Below are 24,645 nucleotides of genomic sequence, written 5' to 3'. Positions count from 1 at the left end.
TACCCAAAATATGTGGAACTCATGATTAGAGAATCCTAATTCTCAATCATAGAGTCCCAGATAGATAAGACTCATAATCAGCCATCAGATCAGAAAGGAACCTCTAATGTGTGTGACCCCGCAGGTTCGAACCTAAGCCGGTAGCACAGGAACTAATTTCTGTACTTATCGAAGTGACCATCTAGCAATGGTACCCGACGACCGGATAGGTCGAATAATCGCAATCGCAACATTCAGAACCTACGTGAATATGGTTACCGTATAATTCATCCCTTTTGACCCTTGTGTTTAGGACGACTCAGGGTTAAACTGTCAACCCTGATGATATCATCCGAATCGTGCTCAACTCAATTAGTCCTGTGACTCCTCACTAGGACTACCATGGCCAAGGTTTTGCTAAATTGAAACACGACTGTACACAGCTCCTAAACTGGAGTGGTCAATCCCATCTTGACACACGCACCGGCAAGTCAAGTACTTGACTACACCCAGCAACCTTCCGTCACTGAATTAGAAATTCAGGTAGTCCAGTGCCTAAGTGCAGTGAGTTGCTTGCAAGTCACCATGGCGGTCTCAGGTCGGAGGGACATTTATACCCATATCCCATCGGAGCAAATCTTGACAGCAGAAATAGCTCCGAAGTTGGTCACGTTCAGTGCAGATGTACCATTACATCTCACCTGTATGCCATACCAGTGTCTCCACACTCTTTGGTTATGAGGACAACCAATCCATATGGCACACAACGACCTATGCTCGATAAACGTTGTCGTCCTTGGTAACAACGTATCATTTGATCGCGAACATGTTTAAGGACTAAGCGACAAATCCTCCTTTGTCGAGTCTAAATAGTCCTAAGGACTTCACCACAACACAGGAGTTCATTAGAAGATGAAATATTTGTGATGAAAAAATATCAAAATAACTTTTATTTATTTATAATTCATGTACTAATACAAAAAGGAGCACAACCGTCAACAGGCTGACGATTGGCTTTGGAACATTATTCCCAACATACCCAAGTACTAGGAAATTGGTACTTAGCTGAGATCAGCTGTGCCCACAAAGAGGAGGGCTTGAGAAGTAGATTGGTAGCTATTTTAGCTAAGAGAATATGCTACGTTGAGTTGAAGTGATCGAAGATTCAGACTACCAGTAGATTTTGGAGAGCAAAGAACCTCCCAAGATACGAAGTGGACACCTTTTGGAAATAAAGTGTGGCCCCATAACAAAGCTCGAAATTCTTGCTTAAGCACATTAATAACAGTAATAAGAATATGAAGGCAAGATATTGAGTAAACAGGAATAGACATTAGCATGAGTGAAGAAGGGTTGCTCGTCCTATGAGGGAGAGAGCTTTCCACTTCCATCCCGACATCTTTGCCATCAATTTGTCAACAAGAAAGTTAAAGGCTACTGCACGAAATCGAGTTCCAACAATGGAAACTCCCAAGTAAGCCCAAACTCCCCTTCGTTGTCACATGTGAAAGAGAGAAGTGATAGTATCTTTAATATGTGTAGGTGTGGATGGGCTAAAGATAAGATACGACTTAGAGTTGTTGATCTTTTGACCAGAGTAATAACAATATGCATCAAAAATTAGTTTCAAACTTAAAGCATTACGAATAGAGGCACGAGCCATGAGAACGCAATCATCTGCAAACAAAATATGAGAAATTTGAGGGCCACAAGCACATAGCTGATAGACTCTTAGAAGCTTGGTTTGTACTGCCGCACGTAAAGAGAGAGAGTATTCAGAGTACATAATAAATAAATATGGAAATAGAAGGCACCCTTGTCGAAGACCGTATTTAGCTGGAAATCAAGACAAAGGCTGACAATTTAGAAGAAGGCTAAACTCAAGGTGGGTCACACAGGTCTCAATCTATTTTATGAATTAAGGGTGGAAGTTGAAGTTGTGTAAAAGTCGAAGAAGATAATGCCATTGGATCTCATCAAAAGTCTTTTCCATATCTACCTTTATTATCATGTAGGCTCTTGAGCCTAAAGCAATGTGAAGAGAGTACATAAGCTCTTGGGTAGTTATAATATTATCCATAATATTTCGATCAGAGACAAAAGCTCCTTATTCTTGAAAAATTAGATCCACCATCAAAAGTTTCAGCCGGAGCATTAGTATAGAGACTACCAGCTTATAAATAGTATTGCACAAGCTTATTGGATCAAAATCAGTAGAGGTGAAGGGGTTGCTGGTTCTCAAAATTAGGGCAAGATAAGTATATTTTCATGATGGGTGCATGGTGCCAATGTAAAAGAAAAACTAAACAGTATTTACAACTTTCTTACTAATGATAGTCCAGTACTTTTAAAAGAAGAATGGTGGGTACCTATCAGGACTACGGGCCTTGTCGGGGTGCAACTGTGGTGGCTTGGATAATTTTCTCCTCTATCGCTGAAGAGATAAGATTGGCATTTTGAACTTCAGTGACAATATTTTGAGCTTGAGAGAGCCAAATGTCTTAAATGTGTTGCACTTGGTCCCATCGCCGACGAAAGTGTGAAAGCACTACTTCCTTCATCTCCTCCTCTCCCTCAATCCAATTTCTAGAATCATCTTTAATGCTAAAGATACGATTATACCACCTTCTAAGGAGAGTTAATCGGTGAAAGAACCATGTATTAGAATCACTCTCCCGAAGCTAAGTAATTCTCGATTTTTGTCTCCAATAAGTTTCTTGCAACTTTAGGTTCCTGTGCAATTGAAGTAGGGTCAAATGAGCTTGGTCATCGAGACCCCCTAATTGAGCCTTTAAAGTTTGCAAGGCAAGGATTTATTGATATATCTAATCCCTTACTTGAAAATATTCCTCACTTTATACTTATTCCATTTGACCACCTCATGTTTGACCTTATCAAGAAGGGTAGTTAATTGAGCATCCAGCTGAAGATAGTCATGGCCCCTCCATGCTTTGACAATAACATGTTGGACCCCATCATCCAAATTTCAGAATTTTTCAAATCTAAAGGGACGATGCCAATTGCATTGAGATCGATGAGCCATGCGAAGGATAGGACAATGGTCTGATGCAAATCTAGTTAGGTGCTTTACTCTAAATTTAGCATAGAGGTTAAGCCAACCTTTGGAGGCAAAGATCCAATCAAGTTTCCTCCACACACTAGCAAGACCTTATTGATTGTTATACTAAGTAAAATGAGGACCTTTGAAACCAAAATCTATTAACCCAGAACTCCGGATACAAGCTCGAAATTCTTTGATATCTCTATCCACCTAAAAGGATAGACCCTCTTTCCTATCTCGAGATTGAAAAAGACAGTTAAAGTCACTAAGTAATGGAAGAGGTAACTCCAAAGAGAAGACCTGAATAATGGAATACCACAGCAATCTACGGCTAATACCACTAGTACTGGCGTAGATAACTCCCAAAATCCAAGCTGGCCCACTCGATGGCGAGAAAAGCCTAAAGCACATCTGATGATCTTGATATGTAAAAGTGAGTTGTCCCACTCCTTCTCACCAAATAATAACAATACCATCTGATCGGCCCTTAGCAGAAAGCACGTAATGATCCCACCGAGACCCATTGAGCATTAGATGCAAGCAAAAGAGAGCACACCCAACCTGATTTCAACAAAACAACATATATCCAGTCCAAAAGAATGAACTAAGGACATGGAGTATTTCAAGAAAGAGGGCTTGGCAGCCCCCCGGCATTCCACATTAAGAGTTTCATGGAGCTTGAGTGACGGTAGGGATTATTTCTTCCCCACTGGCTAAAGCATGACTATGTTGGACATGTGGTTGGACTCGATGAATGGTCTTAAGTTGTAAGACACCAATAGACTCATTTGGAGTGTCCAAACTCAAGGGACCTTCAGATCTTAACACAGATTGCAATTGATTAAAAAGATATAAATGAGTACAGTGATGTGTACTAGAGACTGAAGGAAGTGATTGCTGCATTTCTTATGTTGGGTGATGAAGAGACTTTGCATTGGAGATTAAAGGAATCTGTTGCTAATTTGGAGGGGTAGCAATGAGAGGCCCTTCCTGTTAGCCCAAGGTGGATCCAAGGTTGGTCCTTTTTGCTCTCCAAACCTCCTTTCTAGTAGATCTTTTTGAAAAAACTATTAGGCTCCTCCCTAACAATCTCCTTCGCTTGAGGTGGGGATTGTGATCCAGAGGATTTAGAATTACATGGTTTGAGTGGAGAGCACTTCCGCTTTTCCTTAGTAAGACCCCCTTCTGGCCCTGGCCGATACTGCGGTTCTGATTGTAGAACTTTCATTGGAGAAGCTGCAACTAGGTCCAAGGCATCATTAGTACCAAGGGATGCAAATTTGGAACCAGTTGCAACTTGACCTTGATGATTTGTAGGATTCTTAGGGGGAGCCATAGTTCTTTTCAAAGCTGTCTTCTTTAAAAAGAGCCAGTCCGAAGTGGTGGATTGATTAGCTTCTATGGATTTAGAAAGTGTGCGATCGATGTTCCCTACCCCCATGGAGATAGGAACCCAAGTCGCACGTATTCAAGATCCAAAAAGATGCTTGATAGATAAATCCCAATTTCTTTTGAACTTAAAGTAGCCCTCTAAGTAAGACCAATGGCCCCTCACCCATAGCAAATATTGGGTAGGTCTTCATATATAAATTCTTGCCAAAGAGTTTCATTTTGGATGGAAAGCCGGGTACCTAGATAAATATTTTTGGTGAGGTCCAACTTAACACACACCCTAGCGAAGCCAAGATGCATGGAAGATGTAGTGCCATCATCCAAGAATTTTGATGTACCCACCATGGCTACAATCTTCATTATCATCTCCTTGTCCCACACTACTAGTGGCAGATCTGGCAGTCTCAACCAGACATTGACATACCTGATGGTATCCTTAGTTGGCTTGAATGTGGGCTATCAACAATCTAAGACTAAGAGCTGACCAGCTAGTGACTATGGCTCTCACTCTAGAACCTTAGATTTTGCCCTCTCTAATGGGAAAGAGAATAACAAAATACCTTTGGACAATGGAGTGACCCGGAAGTCACCTTCCACATTTCATCTTATCCTTATTTATTTTTGAACAAAGTCAGTAGAGCAACCTTTATCCAAAAATTTACTTACAAGTACCGATTTACATCTGTGGGATGTTCTTTAAAGTTTCTTATCTGAGAAGATGACCATGTTGGTGAATTTCTCCTACAAAATCTTGATATCCATCTCTGTGGTCCTCTCCATTTCTCATTTGAATCGCCTAGTATCCTGAACTACCTGGGATCAGGTGCATTCTTCTTCAACAACAGACAGCTTCATGGCATCTATAGGATTGCGAGGTAAGGAGGTTACCCTAGCTAGGAAAGATTAGCATCAGTTGAATGAGGCGATGAGAGATTTGGCTCTTTCTCCTTCCCTTTAGCCTCCTGCATTAGCCGGCTCGATGAATCCCTGGTGCTTCATACCGGACCCGAAGTCTTTTGCAAGGATATGGCCTCCAACTCTATTTTTAAGTTGGCATGAGACAATCGTGCTCCAATTGGGTGAAGGGGCGGTGATTCAACATCCTTGCCCATCTACTTCACTTCCTCCATCGACTGATTCGGTAAAACGTCATGAAATGATACTGGATCAAGGTCCATGATGGCTCTCATTGATGTCAGAAAGCTCCCCAAGGAGGGTTCAGATGAAACCCTCATCTTTCCTTTTCGGTCACTCATGGAAAATACTAATTTAGAAACTAATTCATTTTTTGTTAGAAATATTTGTATTAGTTCTGAAATCCAACTTATAGTTTGCTTCCTTTTTTTTCAATTGAAACTCTAGGCCGTCAGATAAAAATATATGAATAGAGTATTACATAAATACTATCGGGAGACACTGCAAATAAAGTATAGCTAAACAAAATATTAGAAGTGAAAGAGACAAAGACTAATATTATAAAAGCTCATCGACACAATAGGCTTTAATTATAAATAAATTATATCTAAAGTGGCAACTATTTGTGTTAGTGCATAAGACATGGGTGTAGATCCATATTGGTGCCCACCTGATGCAGTGACTAAGTGATATTTTGCTGGCATGGACTGATTATAACTTTCATGAAAATCTTTTTTTTTTAATGCTAGCTAGCTTCAAATATGTTTTAATTAATATCTATTTAAAGTTGAGTCTTGGAACTCATGTTTGACTATCAAAGTTCAAGCCACATATATATTGTTAAATCTGTGGGAGTAGGACATCCTATAACCATTTTTTTTCTCTATGAATTAAGATTTCGTGCGCAAAATTTTTTCTATTTTTATTTTGCAGGTTGTCTCCTTCCTTTTAGTGTGCTAAAGAAATTATCTCTATTGATTCTTTCTTTATCATTTGGTATCAGAGCCTCTATGGCGCTCTTGGCTTGAATTCATTTTGAAATTCTTAAGATGGTAGCTAGGAGAGGTAGAGGACGTCGTGATAATCAAAGGGATAAAATGAGAGATAATAGGGATAAAGAAATTCAAGCACTTCGAAGGCAAGTTGAGCGATTAACTATGTAACTTCAGCAACAACAAGCTCATAATGATTGTGGCTCAAGTTTGGGATATATTGGTCGTGATTTGGATGATGTGAATCCATTTTCTACATGTCGAATCTATGAAAGAGTGGTGGTAAAAAGTATTTCTGCTCTTCGAATGGTATCAAAGTTGATCTTTCAGAATTTCATGGTTGCCTCCAACCTGAAGAGTTCCTTGATTGGCTTACTATTGTCAAAAAGCTCTTTGATTACAAAGAGATACTAGAAGATAAGAAAATAAAATTAGTAGTACAATGTTGCATGGTTATGCTTCTGTTTGATGGGATAAAGTCCAAGAGATGCATCTTCGTAAAGAAAAATTAAAGATTATAGATTGAAAAAAGATGAAGTCAAGACTTAAGGAAAAATTTCTTTTTGTGGATTTTGCTTAAAGTATTTTTGTCTGATTTAACAATCTATTGCAGGAAGACAAGAGTGTGACCGACTACATTGGAGAGTTTTACATTCTAATGGCTCGTAATGATATCCAAGAGACTGAAAATCAGTTAATAGCAAGATATATCAGTGGGCTGAGAATTTTCATTTGAGATGAAGTGGAGATGTATTAAATCTTTATATTGAATGATGCTTATTAGTTAGCATTAAAAGTGGAGGCTAGATTGGTCGAAGAGGATCAAATAAGTTTATGGATGTACAAAGCTTCTTACCCTTCCAAAGTGTGAAACTTCACATGCTGCCAATCCTAAATCTTGAAATTCTGTAAAAGATGATGCCAAGCTAAATCCAACAAGATAAACTATCATTCAAAATACTCGTGTTAACCAACCAGTTACCTATTTCAAATGTGAACAGGTTGGTCACCCTAACTAACTCTTGTCCAAAATGACGAGTGAATCTTGCAAATAAAAATTCAGTTGAAAAGTATCCTAAAAGTTCTTTTGAACCTATTTATGATGAAGATGGTGAATTGCAATATGAAGAAATTGAACCGAAAGAAGGAGAATGTTTGGTAATCCAAAGAACACTTGCATCACCTAAGCAAAATCCAAACCAAGATTGGCTTTGGAGCAATATCTTCAAGTCAAGATGTAAGTGTCATGGTAAGATATGTTCTCTTATTGTTGACAGTGAGAGCTATATAAATATAGTTTCTCATGAGATGGTGAACAAGCTTAACTTGAAGGCTGAATCTCATCCCAAACCATACAAAATTGCATGGCTTAAAAAAAAATAAGGTAATGGTTACTAGACGTTGTCTTATTTATTTTTCTATAGAAAAGAATTATGGAGATGAGGTTTGGTGTGACATTGTTCCTATGGATGTTAGCCATATACTGTTGGATAGACTATGGCAAATTGATGGGGGTATTATTCATGATGGCCATAGCCATGTACTGTCAATTTGATAGGGGTGTTATTTATGATAGCCATAAAAATACCTACATCTTTAGAATTGAAAAAGTAGAAATAGTGCTTTTACCAAGAAAAGATGAAGTTGCAGTTGTATCTTCAAAGGGTGGGGTTTATAATTTCTTTACTTTGTCCAAGTTTGTGAAAGAAATAGAAGAGAGTGGTATTTTTTATATGCTAGTTGTCAAACAAAAAAAAGAAGCAGCAAAAATATCTAAAGAGTTAGAACCACTCTTTAAGGAGTTTGAGGATGTTATGCCCCATGATTTACCTAGTAGTCTCCTTCCTCTTAGGGACATACAATATTAGATAGAACTGATATCGAGGTCCAACTTGCCAAACAAAGCTCATTATCACATATCCTAAAGAGCATGAAGAATTGAAGAGATAAATCATGGAGCGGATGGACAAGGGTTATATTAAGGAGAGTTTAAATCCTTATGATGTTCCAGCACTTCTCACCCCTAAAAAGGATGGATTGTGGCAGATGTGCATTGATAGTCAAGCAATTAAACGAATCACCATCAAGTATAGATTCTCAATTCCAAGAGTTGATGACATGTTTGATATGCTGGCTGGTGCTCCAGTGTTCTTCAAAATTGACCTTTGAAGTGGCTATCACCAAATTTAAATTAGACTTGGGGATGAATGGAAAACTACTTTCATGACTCGTGAAGACTTATATGAATAGCTTGTCATGCCATTTAGTCTCTTCAATGCTCCAAGCATATTCATGAAAGTAATGAATGAAGTCCTTCATCCGTTTATCGAAAAATTTATTATTGTTTATTTTGATGATATTCTTGTACGTGGTAAAGAGAAGAATGACCATAATTGAATCATTTAAGAATTATACTAACTACTTTGAGAGGTGAGAAACTCTATGTAAATCTTGAAAAATACTCTTTCATGACCAATAGCCTAATCTTTCTAGACTTTATTTTGACTCTTACAGGAATAAAAGTTGATGATGAGAAGATCAAAGCTATTCAAGAATGGCCAACCCCTAAGAGCCTGCAAGAGGTAAGAAGCTTCCATGGATTGGCATCCTTTTATCATCGATTCATAAGGAATTTCAGCACTATTACAGCTCCACTTACTGACTGTATGAAAAGAAAAGAGTTCAAGGGGACCTTTGAAGTTAAGAAAAACTTCCGACTCCTTAAAGAAAGGCTGACCAATGCATTGGTGTTAACTTTACCTAATTTTGAGAAGATCTCTAAAGTGGACAGTGATGCCTCTCATGTGGGCATTGGAGAAGTGCTTAGCCAAGAAGAACATCCGATTACTTTTTTAAATGAAAAGCTTAAAGAAGTCAGTAAAAAATACTAATGATGTAGAACTCTATGCCATTATTCAAGCACTTTGATATTGGTGCTCTTATCTTTTGCAAAGGGAGTTTATCTTAAATTCAGCTGATGAAGCACTTGTTGGACTTTCTGCAGGTACTAGTGCATGTAGATTTCAAAATTTTTCTAAATTCAAAACACAGTGAAAAAATTAGATTAAAATAGTTTTAATCTAAACATGCATTCATCATATGAAAGCACTTATGAATTTAGTTCATATACTGAAATTAATATAAACTGATTTTAGGATGAATAAATGAAAGTTTGTAATCAATTCACATACTTAAATCACTTTCTCTTTGCTTCAAACCTGTAACTAGAGTTGAATCCAATTCAATCCCTGAATCTAGGGTTAATCAGGCTCTGAATCAGCAGCACAAACGTCCTACCTCTATGGATATCCATATGACTGATCTAGATAAGCTCCTCTCGATACAACTCACTTGAACTTAAAGCCTGAATAGGCTTGAACCAAGCCTGGATAGGGATCAATCCTTAAATCTTTTTTTATCTTTCTTTTTTGATTTTTGAAGAAACCAAGAACCTTTCTTAATCTCTCAACTAATCAAGAAGAACAACAACTAAGAAGTGGTTACAACTAACTCCCAACAACTTGAGAGAAAGAAGAAACCATCTAACAACAACTTGATGCCAACCAATTAACACCAAAGAGAGATGCAGCCCATCTCTCTTCTAGCTCCAACAAGGGGATGCCTAGAGAGAGAGGGCATGGGCTAGAGAGAGAAAGAGAGGAGGGGGCGTGGGCACAGTAAGGATGGCAGCAAAGATGAGAGGAAGTAAGGTGATAAGAGATGTAAGGCTAGAGTCTTTTATATAGACAACATAAGAATGTCCTAATCAAATTATGATCCCTCCTCTTAATCATATTAGAAGTCCTAACTTAAATATATTTGGATCAAATAAATGGGGCACCACCCAAAACTCACCCATACTCACACCCAATGCTAGACGTCCCATCATATGGGATCCAATAAAAAGTCTCAAATCAACCCACATGGTTTCATAAATTCACTTCAAAATTTTTTAATAAATAAAATCAAGAAACTCTTTCTTGATTGAATCCAAGCCATAAATTAAACATCCAACAATTGAATCTTATTAAATCAAATTCAATTAGATTTAAATCAAGTGTAGGAATTGGTTAATACTTATCATATAAGCAAACCAACTACAAGAAGAATTATTCACCCAGGTACTAGCAAAATTAATATAAATCCAATATAATTTCTCTAAATCATATAAATTGGTACTTCATAAGTCAATTATTAACCGATCTAGATCTTCTCCCTTTATGTGTGACCCTATAGATTCAATTTTGTCTAATAGTAAGATATACCATGATGTCTATCATAAGTATCACTGAAATCCCTTTCAGTGAGTCAGAATAATTCACTCTAACTCAATAAAGATTATTAATCTAAAACGATCCTATTGAGCTCTCACAATCCACCAATGACATCTAGCAATATGTAGTGAAAATCCAAAAGAATCGAAATAGAACCTTCAGGTGTAGTTAATATATGATACAGTTCCTCTATCGTGAATCCTGACTAGATGACAGATCATGGATAAATCCTCAAACCTCATCAGCAGTTATATAATAGATCCGATCAATTCAAGTCCAATAGTGATTCTAAATGAAAATCTTTTTCCATCAATTACACTACTATGGCTATAGACTTGTGGACTCAGTTTTTTAAATCTCATAAGACTACTCCTCTCTATCAAGATCGATAGATCCCAAATAAATACACATGTTGCTCACACAGCTCAACTAACTGAAGCTAATATTTACTATAAAAACTCATGATCGAGTTAATATTTATATGTAGTCAAATTACAGCAGTCTTATTGTGAGCAACTGTGACACTACAGATTGAAGGATCAATCACACAACAACAGCATCGTGATAATCACTAACGATTGAATAGAAATCTATATGATCTTTTGTGTGATCACACTCAGTATAAATTTTTCTCTAATAATTATCCATACTTTCTGCTCAGTATCTCTACACTGTAGACTAGAGACTTATCTATTCAAAAAAAATAAACTGTGTGTCAGTTTATCTGGATGAATCACCATCCTCCTTACTATCCTATGATCGAAAGCAATTTAGGAATCGATCATACATACCTCTAATTCTCAATATTTGAAAATATGTATCATAACATTAATTTCAATGATGATTCAAGGATACATAACACTTAAATGAAAAATCAACATTTGCCCTTTATTGATTGAATCAATAGTTTAAGCACAAATATGTGTCATAGAATAAAAATATGTTAGCCAACAATTGACTTCTAGAACATACATCTAATAATCTTTCACTTGGACTAAAGCCAATTGGTCATTAATCTAAGACCCATCTTCTCAAGGTGGACTTCCATTTTGGGCTGGCTCAACTGCTTTATCAGTAGATCTGTCATATTATCTGTAGAGTCTACTCTTCGTACATTGACATATTGCTTCTTAAGGTAGTTGCGTATGATATAGAACCGCCATTCGATATGTTTTGATTTTTTATGAGATCGAGGCTCCTTAGCAAGTGCTATGGCTCCATTATTATCACAGTACAGTGGTATGGCATCCAACGTCATTACACCACTTTCACAGTAAATTTTTTGAACCAAAAGCCTTCTTTTGTAGCATCCGAAATAGCGACATACTCAGACTCTGTGGTCGAATCTACGATGATGCTCTGCTTGGAACACTTCCAGTTGACTACACCACTATTATATACGAATACATATCCCAATGTAGATTTTTTATCATCAGAATCTGATATGAACTCCAAATCTGTATAACCCTCAATCTGCAATTCAAGTGCTCCTCCAAAGATCAAGAACAAATCTTTAGTCCTTCATAAGTACTTAAGGATGTTCTTCATAGATATCCAGTACTCTTCGTCTGAATTCGACTGATACCTGTTCGTGACACTTACAACAAAGATAATATCAGATCGAGTACATAACATGGCATATACATGAGACTCTCAATTGCCGAAGCATAAGGGATCCTACTCATACGCTCGATCTCCTCAGAAGTATTAAGATACATTGTCTTGGAGAGTCGAATACTATATCTAAGGGGTAGCAAATCTCTTTTAGAGTTTTTCATACTGAACCGTTTCAGCACCTTTTCTATGTACAGCTTTTGTGACTGGCCTAGCATTCTTCTAGATCTATCTCTACAGACCTTTATCTCAAGGATATATGATGCTTGTTCAAGATCTTTCATGGATAATTCTTTAGACAACTAAGCCTTGATCGAAGTCAGCATGGGAATATTATTTTCGATAAGGAGAATATCCTCGACGTATAGTACGAGAAAGACAAGTGCGCTCCTACTGATCTTTTTATAAACACAAGATTCTTCTTTATTTTTGATGAAACCAAACGATTTGATCGCATCATTGAAATGAAGATTCCAACTCTGAGAAGCCTGCTTTAGTCCATAGATGAATTTTTGCAGCTTGCGGACTCGGTGATCATTATCACCAGATGTGAAATCTAGAGACTGCTCCATATAGATATCTTCTTTAAGATATCTATTCAGAAAAGTAGTTTTTATATCCATCTGTCAGATTTTATAATCATAGTAAGCTGCAACAGTAAGTAATATGTGGATGAATTTCAGCATGGCTATAGATGAAAAAGTATCATGATAGTTAATATCTTCACGCTGGCTATAATCCTTCACCACCAACCTTGCTTTATAAGTCTCTACCTTACCATCAGTACCTATTTTTTTTTTTATAGATCTATTTACATCCAATGAGAACAATTCTCTCCGATGGGTCCATTAAGGACCATACCTGATTTGAGTATACTGAGTTAATTTCTGACTTCATTGTATTTAACTATTTTTCAAAATCGATATCAGACATCGTCTCATCAAAAGTACTAGGATCATCACTATGACCCCCATCTCTCATAAAAAATATTTTTTCTACATCCTCTTTCAGTATACCCATGTATCTTTCAAGATGATGGAAGATTCTATCTAATCTATGAGGTAGAAGTAGAACATTAACTACTGACTCATTATTGATGGTTTCTTGAGGATCTATAGCTCATCACTTTTCAGAGATATTTTCATCAAACTCAATTAACCTCTCACTACCACCATCCTGGATAAGCTATTTTTTAGGAATGAGACTTTGCGACATAATCATATTACAGTCATGTAGAAAGTAAAAGTAGTACCCAATGGATTTCTTGGGATACCCTATAAATCAAGCTACAACTGATCTATTCTCTAACTTGTCAGCTTTCTAATTTTTAACATAGGCTGGATATCCTCAAGTCTTAAGGTAACTCAAACTCGACTTCTTATAATACCATATCTTATATGATGTAGTAGAAACAAATTTAGAAGGAATCCTATTTAAAATATGCATCGCGATAAGTAAGGCATGTCCCCAAAGATATATGGATAAATCAGTGAAGCTCATTATGGATCGGACCATATTTAATAGGATCTTATTTCTCTTTTCGGATATTCCATTGAGTTAAGGCATGCTGGGAGGAATCCATTAAGAGACTATGCCATTCTTCTTAAGATATTTCAAAAATTCAGCACTTAGATATTTTTTTTCTCGATTGGATTGTAGGACTTTGATGGATTTACCTATTTGCTTTTCTACCTCTTGTCTGAATTTTCTAAACCTTTTAAAGGCTTCAGACTTATGTTTCATAAGAAACACATACTCATATCACGATAGATCATCAGTAAAGGTAATGAAGTAGCTATAACCATCTCTGATCTACACATCAAATGGGCCATACATATCGGTGTGTATCAGAGCTAGTAACTCAGTGGTCTTTTTTTCTTATCCCACAAAGGATAACCTAGCCATTTTTCTTCGAAAACATGATTCATAGGCCAGAATCGACTCAGATTTAACTAAGTCAAGGATCCCATTCTTTTTCAGTCTATTTATCCTGTGCTCTCCAATATGGCTAAGTCTATGGTGCCACAAGTACTTATGGTTAAACTCATCTTTGGATCTTTTTTGGCCTACGGCACTCACTATTTGCTTATTTAAGTTCACATTAGCATCAACATGTAAGTGATAAAGACTGTTAATCAAAAGATCAAATACAACCAATTTATTTCATAAATAAATAGAATAAAAGTCTTTATTAAATTGAAAAATAAATCTATCCTGTGCTATTCCAAAGATCGAAATTAAATTTCGACTAGCTATAGAAACAAAATAACATTCTTTTAAAACTAATCTAAAACCTGACAGTAATTGAACAAGATCAGTTTCAATAGCTTCTGTAGTAATTTTTGCTCCATTATCGATCCGAAGGGTTATGTCATATTCCCTCAATCTTCTACTTCCTATTAGACTCTACATTGAAGTACATATATGAATACTAGAATCAGAGTCCAACATCCAACTAGAAGTAAAAAAAATTATTAGATTAGATTCTATTATAAGCATATCTTCAGAAGGTTGATCACTTTTTTTCATCTTTAGGCTCTCCAGGTAAGACGGACAGTTTCTCCTCCAGTGGCCGTTGGAGTTACAGTGGAAATACTTTCTTTTCTCCATAGCTTTCTTTGGAGTATCCTTTTTAAACTTGCTCTTCTTCTTCTACTTCTTTGCAGGCTTATTCTTTTTCTTTCTTTGAGACTTTCTCTTAGAAAGTGCCCGTCCAACAGCAAGAACAGAGCCCCTTGAACTTTTTAAGATACCCTCAGCAATGACCAGCATATTGACCAACTCGGATAAGTTACAGTCCAATTTGTTCATATGGTAGTTTATAAGAAACTATCCAAACGAACTGATCAAGGATTGAAGAATCAAATCGACCTTTAATTTTCTCTGTATATTAAGCCTGAGCTTCTCAAGCTCCTCTAGGTCCTTGATCATTGTCATGCAATGATCGTGGACTGACTGTCGGTCGCGTATTTTCATATTGAATAATCACTTGGATAATTCGAAGCATGCAGTCTGACTCTGCTCACCATACAACTCTTGCAGGTGAGTGATCATGGCACGGACTGTGGGGATATGCTCATGCTGGCTTTGTAACTCATTTGACATTGACGCCAAAATATAGCACTTCACCCTAAGGTCATCATCCGTCCACTTATCGAGAGTAGCTCTTTACTCTGTCGTAGGATGGACTGATAAGGCTGAGGTGTCCTGATCGAGTACATACCCAATCTTTTCAAATGTCAGGAATATCCTGAGGTTTCTGAGCCAGTCCTTATAATTTATACCAGTCAATCGGTTAGTTTCAAGGATGCGGGTTAATGGGTCAGAGGCCGACATTGTTTATCTGTGAGAGTAAAGATTCTAATTAGATATTTATACTTAAAATTTATATGTGCTCTAGAAACTTTTAGATGTAAATAGACTCCTACTATTTTTTTAGATTCCGACACTCTCCGGATGAAAAGCGAAAATCCGACACAACCAATGTAAGATTTCTAATGGGTGCTACGGTCTCATCGATGCTGTGCACTTCACCTAATAGTTATTGATGACATACACATGATGCGTAGGTAATTCTTTGTTCAGATACTTCTCTAAGTCATGAGAGCTCAGATAATACATATTGCCCCGCTCTTTAGTTAAACCTGACCCATCATTCACAAGTAGGTGTGAAGCCATCATTAAGTCCCTCAGATAACACATATTAGGCCCAACTCTATCTTCATCCTGGAATAACTCTTTGCTAGTAGAGTGGTTGCATGTTCTCGATGCAACTGAACCACTATAACCAGTCAAGAACAATCAACATCAGTACCACACCTGCACTTCTACAACAGTAGAAGACCATAAGGCTTAATATTAATTAGAGAGATTTAGATTAGGTCTTGTCTAATCAGTCATCACATGACCAATCTAATTGGCATGGACTAAACCAAAACATCTTAGTAACTAATGAACCCAATCATCCAATTGGCCAGATAAGTGAGACCGATGGGAGGATACGCTATTAACTTACTGTAGGCAAAATTATCTAGATGAGTAACCTCCCAATTAAAAATCATCGATCGAGACTTGTCTTAGACACCAAATGACTTATTGGTTTTAATTAGCTTAGGTGAATCGGATTCAAGCCATAAAGTCAGATTAGGTCCTTAGGTTGACTTGATTCTACATTTGGAGTTTAATCAATTCAATCTACATCACTTGTAGAATCATAAGCCCAATTGATCTAACCCAAATCTATACTTGACTCGATTTGATCAATAGCTACATTGATTTCAACCCAATATGATTCAATTTTAAACTAAGATGTAATTCATTGACCTAATGCAAAACTACCCATGCCCAACAATTCATGCAATCACTAATTTTAGATCATTAAAATAAATTTCAAATCTAAATTTATTGCATAAAAAGTAAGTTTTTAGTTCTTAAAATACTTTCAGAATATGCATGCAATCATATAACATATATATGAATAATTTTAGATTTTTTAAAAATTAATTTCAAATCTAAACATACTATCATATATTACATATATGAAAAATTTAAATCACAAAAATTTAATTTCTAACATATACATGCTTTTATATATCACATATATGAATAAAATTTAGATCTAAAATATTTTTTAGATCTGAACATAAACATATATTTCTCATGTATAAACTAAAATTAAAATTTAAAAAATAATTTTTAAAAACTTCATGCTACTTTCATACATATGAACAAGTGGCTCTGATACCACTGTTGGATTTTCTACAGGTATTAGTGCATGTGGATTTCAAAATTTGTCTAAATCTAAAATATAGCAAAAAAATTAGATTAAAATACTTTTAATCTGAGCATGCATTCATCATATGAAAGTATCTATGGATCTAATTCATATGCTGAAATTAATATAAACTGATTTTAGGATAAATAAATGAAAGCTTGTAATCAATTCACATACCTGAATCGCTTTCCTTTTGCTTCAAACTTATAACGGGGGTTGAATCCAAGTCAATCCCTAGATTTAGGATTGATCAGATTCTGAATTAGCAACACAAGCATCCTACCTCTATGGGTATCCACAGGACCGATCTAGATAAGTTTCTCTTGATACAACTCACTTAAACTTAAAACCTGAATATGCTTAAACCAAGCCTAGATAAGGATTAACCCTTGAATTCTTTTTGTTCTTTCTTTCTTAATTCTTGAAGAAATCAAGAATCTTTTTTGATCCCTCAACTAATCAAGAAAAACAACAATCAAAAAATGGTTGTAACTAACTCCCAACAACTTGAGAGGAAGAAAAAGCCATCTAACAACAATTTGGCACCAACCAATTGACACCAAAGAGAGATGCCGCCCATCTCTTTTCTAGCTCCAATAAGAAGATGCCTAGAGAGAGGGCATAGGCTAGAGAGAGAAAGAGAGGAGGGGGCATGGGCATAGTAAGGGTGGCAGCAAAGATGAGAGGAAGTGAAGTGATGAGAGAAGTAAGGTTAGAGTCCTTTATATAGACAACATAAGGGTATCCTAATCAAATTAGGATCTCTCCTCCTAATCATATTAGAAGTCCTAGCTTAAATATATTTAGACCAAATAAATGGGGTGCCATCCAAAACTCACCCATACTTACACCCAATGCTAGGTGTCCTATCATATAGGATCCAATAAAAAGTTCAAAACAACCCACATGGTTTCATAAATTCACTTCAAAGATTCTTAATAAATAAAATCAAGAAACTCTTTTTTTATTTAATCTAAGCCATAAATTAAACATCCAACTATTAGATCTTATTGAATTAAATTTAATTAGGTTCGAATCAAGTATAAGAATTGGTTAATGCTTATCATATAAGCAAACCAACTACAAAAAGAATTGAGTTCACCCAGATGCTAATAGGATTTCTCTAAATCTATATAAATTGATACTTCATAAGCCTAATTATTAACCAATCTAGCTCTTCTCCCTTTATGTGTGATCCCATAGGTTTAATTCTATCTGGTAGTGAGACATACCATAATCTCTATCATAGGTATCACTGAAACCCCTTTCAGTGGATCAGAATAATTCACTTTAACTCGATAAAGATTATTGATCCAAAATGATCCTATTAAGCCCTCACAATCTACCAGTGACATCTAACAATATGTAGTAGTAACCCAACAGAATCAAAATATAACATCTAGGTGTAGTTAATATATGATATAGTCATTCTATTATGAGTTCCGACTAGATGGCAGATCATGAATAAATCGTTAAATCTCATCATCAGCCATATGATAGATCCGATCAGCTCAAGTCCAATAGTGATTTTAAATAAAATTTTTTTTTCATCAATCATACTGCTATGGTCATAGATTTGTAGACTTAGCTTCTCAAATCTCATAAGACTACTCTCTATTAAGGTCAATAGATCCCATATAAATGCATATGTTGCTCATACAGCTAAACCAACTGAAGTCAACATCCACTACAAAAATTTATGATCAAGTTAATGTTTATGTGTAGTCAAACTACAGCAGTCTTATTGTGAGCAACTGTGACATCACAAATCAAAGGACCAATCAGATAACTACAGCATCAAGATAATCACTGACGATCAAATAGAAATCCATATGATCTCTCATATGGTCACGCTCAGTATAAATTATTCTCTAACAATTATCCACACTTTTTACCCAGTATCTCTACACTGCAGAATAGAGACTTATCTATCCTAACAGAAGCGAATCGTGCACCAGTCTATTTGGATGAATCACCATCTCCATGACTATCCTATGATCAAAAGTAATTTAAGAATCGATCATACATGCCTCTAATTCTTAATACTTGAGAATATATATTGTAACATCAATTCCAAAGATGATTCAAGGACACATAATACTTGAATGAAAAATAAAAATTTATCCTTTGTTGATTAAATCAATAGTTTTAGCATAAATATATGTCATAGAATAAAAATATATCCACCAACAATTGGCTTCTAGGACATACATCTAACAATACTGAAGCATATTAATAATCAAGCTAGTCTGAATAAAAGACATGTTAGTTCGATTTTCTTTTTGTAGGAGTATTTCTTTTGGTTAAAACACAAACAAGGACAGTGTAATCAAGTTATAGATACTCTTAGTAGGCGTGTTGTTCTTTTAAATACTATAAGCATGCAGCTAGAAGTCTTTGATTCAGTCAAAAATTTGTCAAAAATTTGTAAATAAGGAAACATTGAACACAATGTGCTTCAAGATGATTTTCTCTTTAAGAGGGCTTATTGATGCATTCCAAGATGTTCCCTTAGAGAATACATTATCAAAGAGTTGCATTCAGGGGGCTTCGGTTGTCATTTTGGAAGAGATAAAACTATATTACTTGTAAAGGAGAGATACTTTTGGCCACGTAACTCATTTTATAAAGAGGTGCAGGGTATGTCAAATTTGCGAAGGACAAACTCAAAATATTGGTACTTATACTTCATTACCAATTCCTAAAGCTCCTTGGGAAGATGTTAGTATGGATTTTGTGGTTGAATTGCCAAGGTCCCAAAGAGGTTTCGATTCTATTTTTGTTATTGTTGATCGGTATTCTAAAATGGCTCATTTTATTCCTTGTAGAAAGATCATGGATGCTTTCTAATCTTTATTTTAACAAAGTGGTCAAACATCATGGTATTCTTCTACCAAAAAAATATCATGATATTCCTAGGTTAATTACTTTCGATCGAGATATTAAGCTTGTCAGCCATTTTTGAAGACACTCATAGTGAAGAATTGGAACCAGCTTGTGCTACAGTAGTGCCATCATCCACAAACTAATAGACAAACTGAAGTGGTAAATTGGACCTTAGGGAATTTGTTGCGAAGCTTTGCCTCCAAAAAGCCTAAACAGTGGGATTTGGTGCTTTCACAAGCTGAATTTGCCTATAACTCTTGATAAATCATTCTACTATTAAGGGTCTATTTCAGATAATTTATGATCATGCTCCTAGGCATTATCTTGAACTTGCACTAGTTCCAAGTGCTCAATTGTCTAGTAAGAAAGCTGAAGATTTTATTTCTATCATAGCAAGAATTCATGAAGAAGTTAGGAAGAAACTCAAAGAGAGTAATAAAAAATGTCAAGCTACTGCAAATGTTCATTGTCACTTCAAAACTTTCAATGAGGATTATCTTGTTTGGATATACTTGAGAAAAGAACCATTTCCAATTGGTTCTTACAACAAACTCGAGGAAAAGAAGATTGGTCCATGTAGAATTCTAAAGAAGATCAATGATAACGTATATAAGATAGAGCTTCCTAAAGATATTTAGACTCACCCTATTTTCAATGTTCGAGATTTAACATCCTACTTTGGAGAAGAAAGTTTTGATTGGTGGACGAGTCCTTTTCTAGCTGGGGGTAATGCTGCAGTGACCAAGTGATGTTTTGTTGGCATGGGCTGATTAATAATTTTCTTAAAAATCTCTTTTTCTTAATGCTAGCTATCTTGAAACATATTTTAGTTAATATCTATTTAAAGTTGAGTCTTGGAACTCATGTTTGAATGTCAAAGTCTATACCATATATATATTATTAAAATTTATGAGAGTAGGATAATCTAAAATCATTTTCTTTCTCTATGAATTAAGACTTTATTTTGCTAATTGTCTTATTCTTTTTAGTGTGCTAAAGAAATTATCTCTATTGATTCTTTCTTCATCACTGCTGCACATTATCTTTATAGGCCATGCTGTGATAGCATGCGAACCCTGCATTAGCACGTAACTGACATAAGCTCTTGCTCATTTGATGTGTGATCAATTTCACGCATAACATTTCGACAAGCCCAAAGCATTTATCCTCATCAAATACCCATACTCATGAAGGCTTTGTTCAGAGATGCTATAGTTTTTGGTTAAAAAATAATTTTTACTGAAAGCCACATTTTGAGACCAAAAGCTATTTTGAGATAAAGCAATTTTTTTTGCTAGAAACTAGTTGCTTATCAAAATCTAAAAGCAATTCTGAAGCTATAAAAATGGTTTGTTATATTTGGTTGACAAATCTAAGAGCTGATTTTGTATAACAAAATGATCAAAAAAGACAAATGGCCTAAATGATTTTTATTTTTTTTAAATATAAGACAAAGAAATACCATGATGTAAATAACTTTAATAAAAATTTTATAACATAGTTTTTTTTACATTCAACTAATATTAAAAATAAAATAAAATAATATAAATAATAATTAAGCATGTTTAATCAAAAAAAGATTTTACTAAAATACTCTAGTATCTATCTATATATTAACATCACATATTCTATCATGTACTTGAGCCATAAACTTATCATCTTGTGCTACAATATTTGGTAGGGGCTCATATATACTATCATCATGGCTAAGATTTCCCACAACAAATGGCATATAGTCATCATTATTATCCATCTTATCAAACTCCTCATCATACTTTGTATGCTTCATAATATAATTATGGATTGCCATGCTAACAATAATAATTCTTGTTTGATCATCCAGCTTATATGTAGGCATTTAACTAAGTATAGCCCATCTATTTTTCTGGACTCTAAATGTATACTCTATAATATTTCAGTGTCATGTGTGAGCTTGATTGCATAACTCATTTGGACCTCGTATTAGTTAATTGCTGCATCAAAATTAAGGAACATGCGATCTTTCTTCTTTATAAGGTGCCAAGTACCTTTTCATGTTTAGATATTCTGCATCAACAATATAATATTTATCTACCATAGCATAAAAAATATTATGATAAATAGAAGAATTATTCATTTTAATAATAAAATTTGCAGAACAAGAACAAATATATATAAGACTTGGCTTGCTCATTCTACTCTAATCGGAGCAAGTGCCTGAGATCCATAATTGCTGACTTATTATTCTTTTTTAGGAGAAACTAACTATTGCCACCATAAGTATGGTGGTAATCTTCATATCTTCAAACCTGATAAGCTTCAGGACCATTTATGAGTTCAGACCCAATCTCTCTATTTCAAACACCATCGCCATGTTCAGCTTTTTAAATGCGTCCACTAACTTATCTTGCATCAAAATCATCTCTTACTCTACCACCAAACTGGAAGATTAAATTAAATTATATTTAAAAATTAAGGACATAATTAGAAATTTAAACTATAAGGATCATGTAAAACATGCGTGAAACTTAGAGGACCAAAAACATAATTTAAGATACATTGGTGATAACATGACACATGGGTGATGATGTGGCATGTGGATAACGATATGGCATTCGGTAATTGGATGCTTTAGGTAGAAAATTCTACAGCATATGCCAACTATCATCCATATGCCACATCATTATGTATGCTACATCATCAAAATAAAAATCTTCATTTGTTATGCTTTATCATTGTCTATATATTACGTCATCTATACCATTTTATCTTGGTTAATGCCATATTATCTTTGTTCAGACGATTTTTTCCATATAAGTATTTTTTTTTTGCTATGTAAATACTGGTTATTATTGGCTAGAAGTTTTGATGAGAGAATTATCAGGAGCAAGACTATACTAAAATATTTCAAAATTAGAGGGATCAAATTTTAAATTTTTGAATTTCAAAAATTATTTTTTTAAAAAAATGCCAAACTTGATCGTCATGAGCTTATGATCGTATGAGTTGGGATTTTCTAAAGAGAACCTTGAGGGATTTTTGCTTCCACCCCATCGAGATCGGTTGGATATTGGCATGCATTCGAGGTCCTTCCTTTGCCATCTTATGCAATAGGACGCCTTCAAATTTCTTCTATTCTATAGTTGGGCTGCACCAAGGTTGTCCTCTATCCCTCTATCTATTTATTATTTGTGCTGACATTCTTTTGCAAGCACTTCGTGCTGCAGCTCATGGGCTAGTCTTAGATCCCTATCTCTCAACTTCGACAGCCTAGTCGATCTCGCACCTCTTCGTGGATAATTGCTTGCTGCTTGGCCAAGCTTCTGCCTGGAATGCGAGTGACTTTCGGAGGATTTTGGAGGAATATTGTGTGATGTTGGGCCAGAGAGTCAACCTTCTTAAATCGGTGGTGTTGTTTAGTCCAAAGATACTGGCCCGGCTATGGCTTGTGATCAAGGATATCTTTGGGATTGACGAGCATAAGAGGACTTTGGTTTACTTGAGCATCCCTATCATCGAACGCAGGTTGAGGGGGGTGGAGTGTGTGGATGTGGACCGGATGATTCGGGAGCAGCTAGAAGGATGGCAAGCCCGTGCACTGTCTATGATGGGGCAAGTTACCCTAGTCAGGGTCATTCTGAGTTCTATTCCTGTTTACTTGCTTTCACACACTGTTGTTCCTAGAACCATGATGGTGAGGTTGGAGCAATAATTTCATAGATTCTTATGGGGTTCCCGTCCGAGAGGAGGGGGAGGGCTTCACTTGCTTGTTTGGGATGTGATCTGCCAACCCCAGTAGGAGGGTGGACTGGGTATTCCCTCCTTAGCTATAAGGAGGGAAGCTTTGATTGCGAGGCATGCAGCTCGACTTCTTCTGAGATTGGATTCTATATGGAGCTCTATTATGCTGGCTAGGTACGGCCCACTGTCTGATAGGAGTGAGGCTTCTCCAAGGCGTGGTGCCTCCTTTTTATGGTGTGAGATTTGCACCCATGCACCTGATGTCCTCCCCCAGATGAGATGGTTGTTGGGAGATGGACATACTATCAGGGTCCTTCATGATACTTGGATTGGTGATCTTGCATTATGCCAGTGGCCGACCTTTTTTAGTGTAGAGATGATGGATACTATAAGAGTAGCTGATCTTCGCCGCACTGATGGTGGGGGGTGGGATTTGGCGATGGTGCTTCGACTATTTGGTGGGTAGCTGGGAGAGTGGGTGTTGTCCCTCGTGATTCCCATCTTCAGTAGTTTGGATGTTAGGGTTTGGGGTTGCTTTTATACTCCAAGAGTTGTGGCGGCTGATCTCTATCAGATGTATTGGAGTGAGGCTAGTTGACACAGGGATCTTGGGTAGATTTGGAGGATAGGAATGCACCCAAGGGTGAGCTTATTTCTTTAAAAGATGGCTTGGCATCGACTTCTTACCAGATTCCGCCTTTGAGGCTGAGGCATGGATATCCTGTTGGTGTGCCCTTGCTGTCAGGTTGAGAAGGAGACCATGGAGCACACCCTTTTTAAGTATCCAAGGGTGATGGTGGTTGGGACCTTGGTTGGGTTGAACCTGCAGGTTGCTCAAGTAGAGGACCCTACTCAGGGTTTTTTGGAGTTTTTGCAGCATAGTATCGAAGGTGACCAAACCAGGGTGGTAGCACTTCTTGTGGCCTATTTAGCTCTTGACATTTGGCTGGCCAACAACAGTCTGGTCTTTGAGTCTAGACAGTCTTTGACGAAGATTATTTTTGAGAGAGTTTTGGTTATGGTAGTGGAGATCATTGA

Source organism: Elaeis guineensis, chromosome 4 (assembly GCF_000442705.2).
Source record: "Elaeis guineensis isolate ETL-2024a chromosome 4, EG11, whole genome shotgun sequence".
NCBI classification, from domain to species: Eukaryota; Viridiplantae; Streptophyta; class Magnoliopsida; order Arecales; family Arecaceae; genus Elaeis; species Elaeis guineensis.
Note: the sequence above shows the minus strand (reverse complement) of the source record.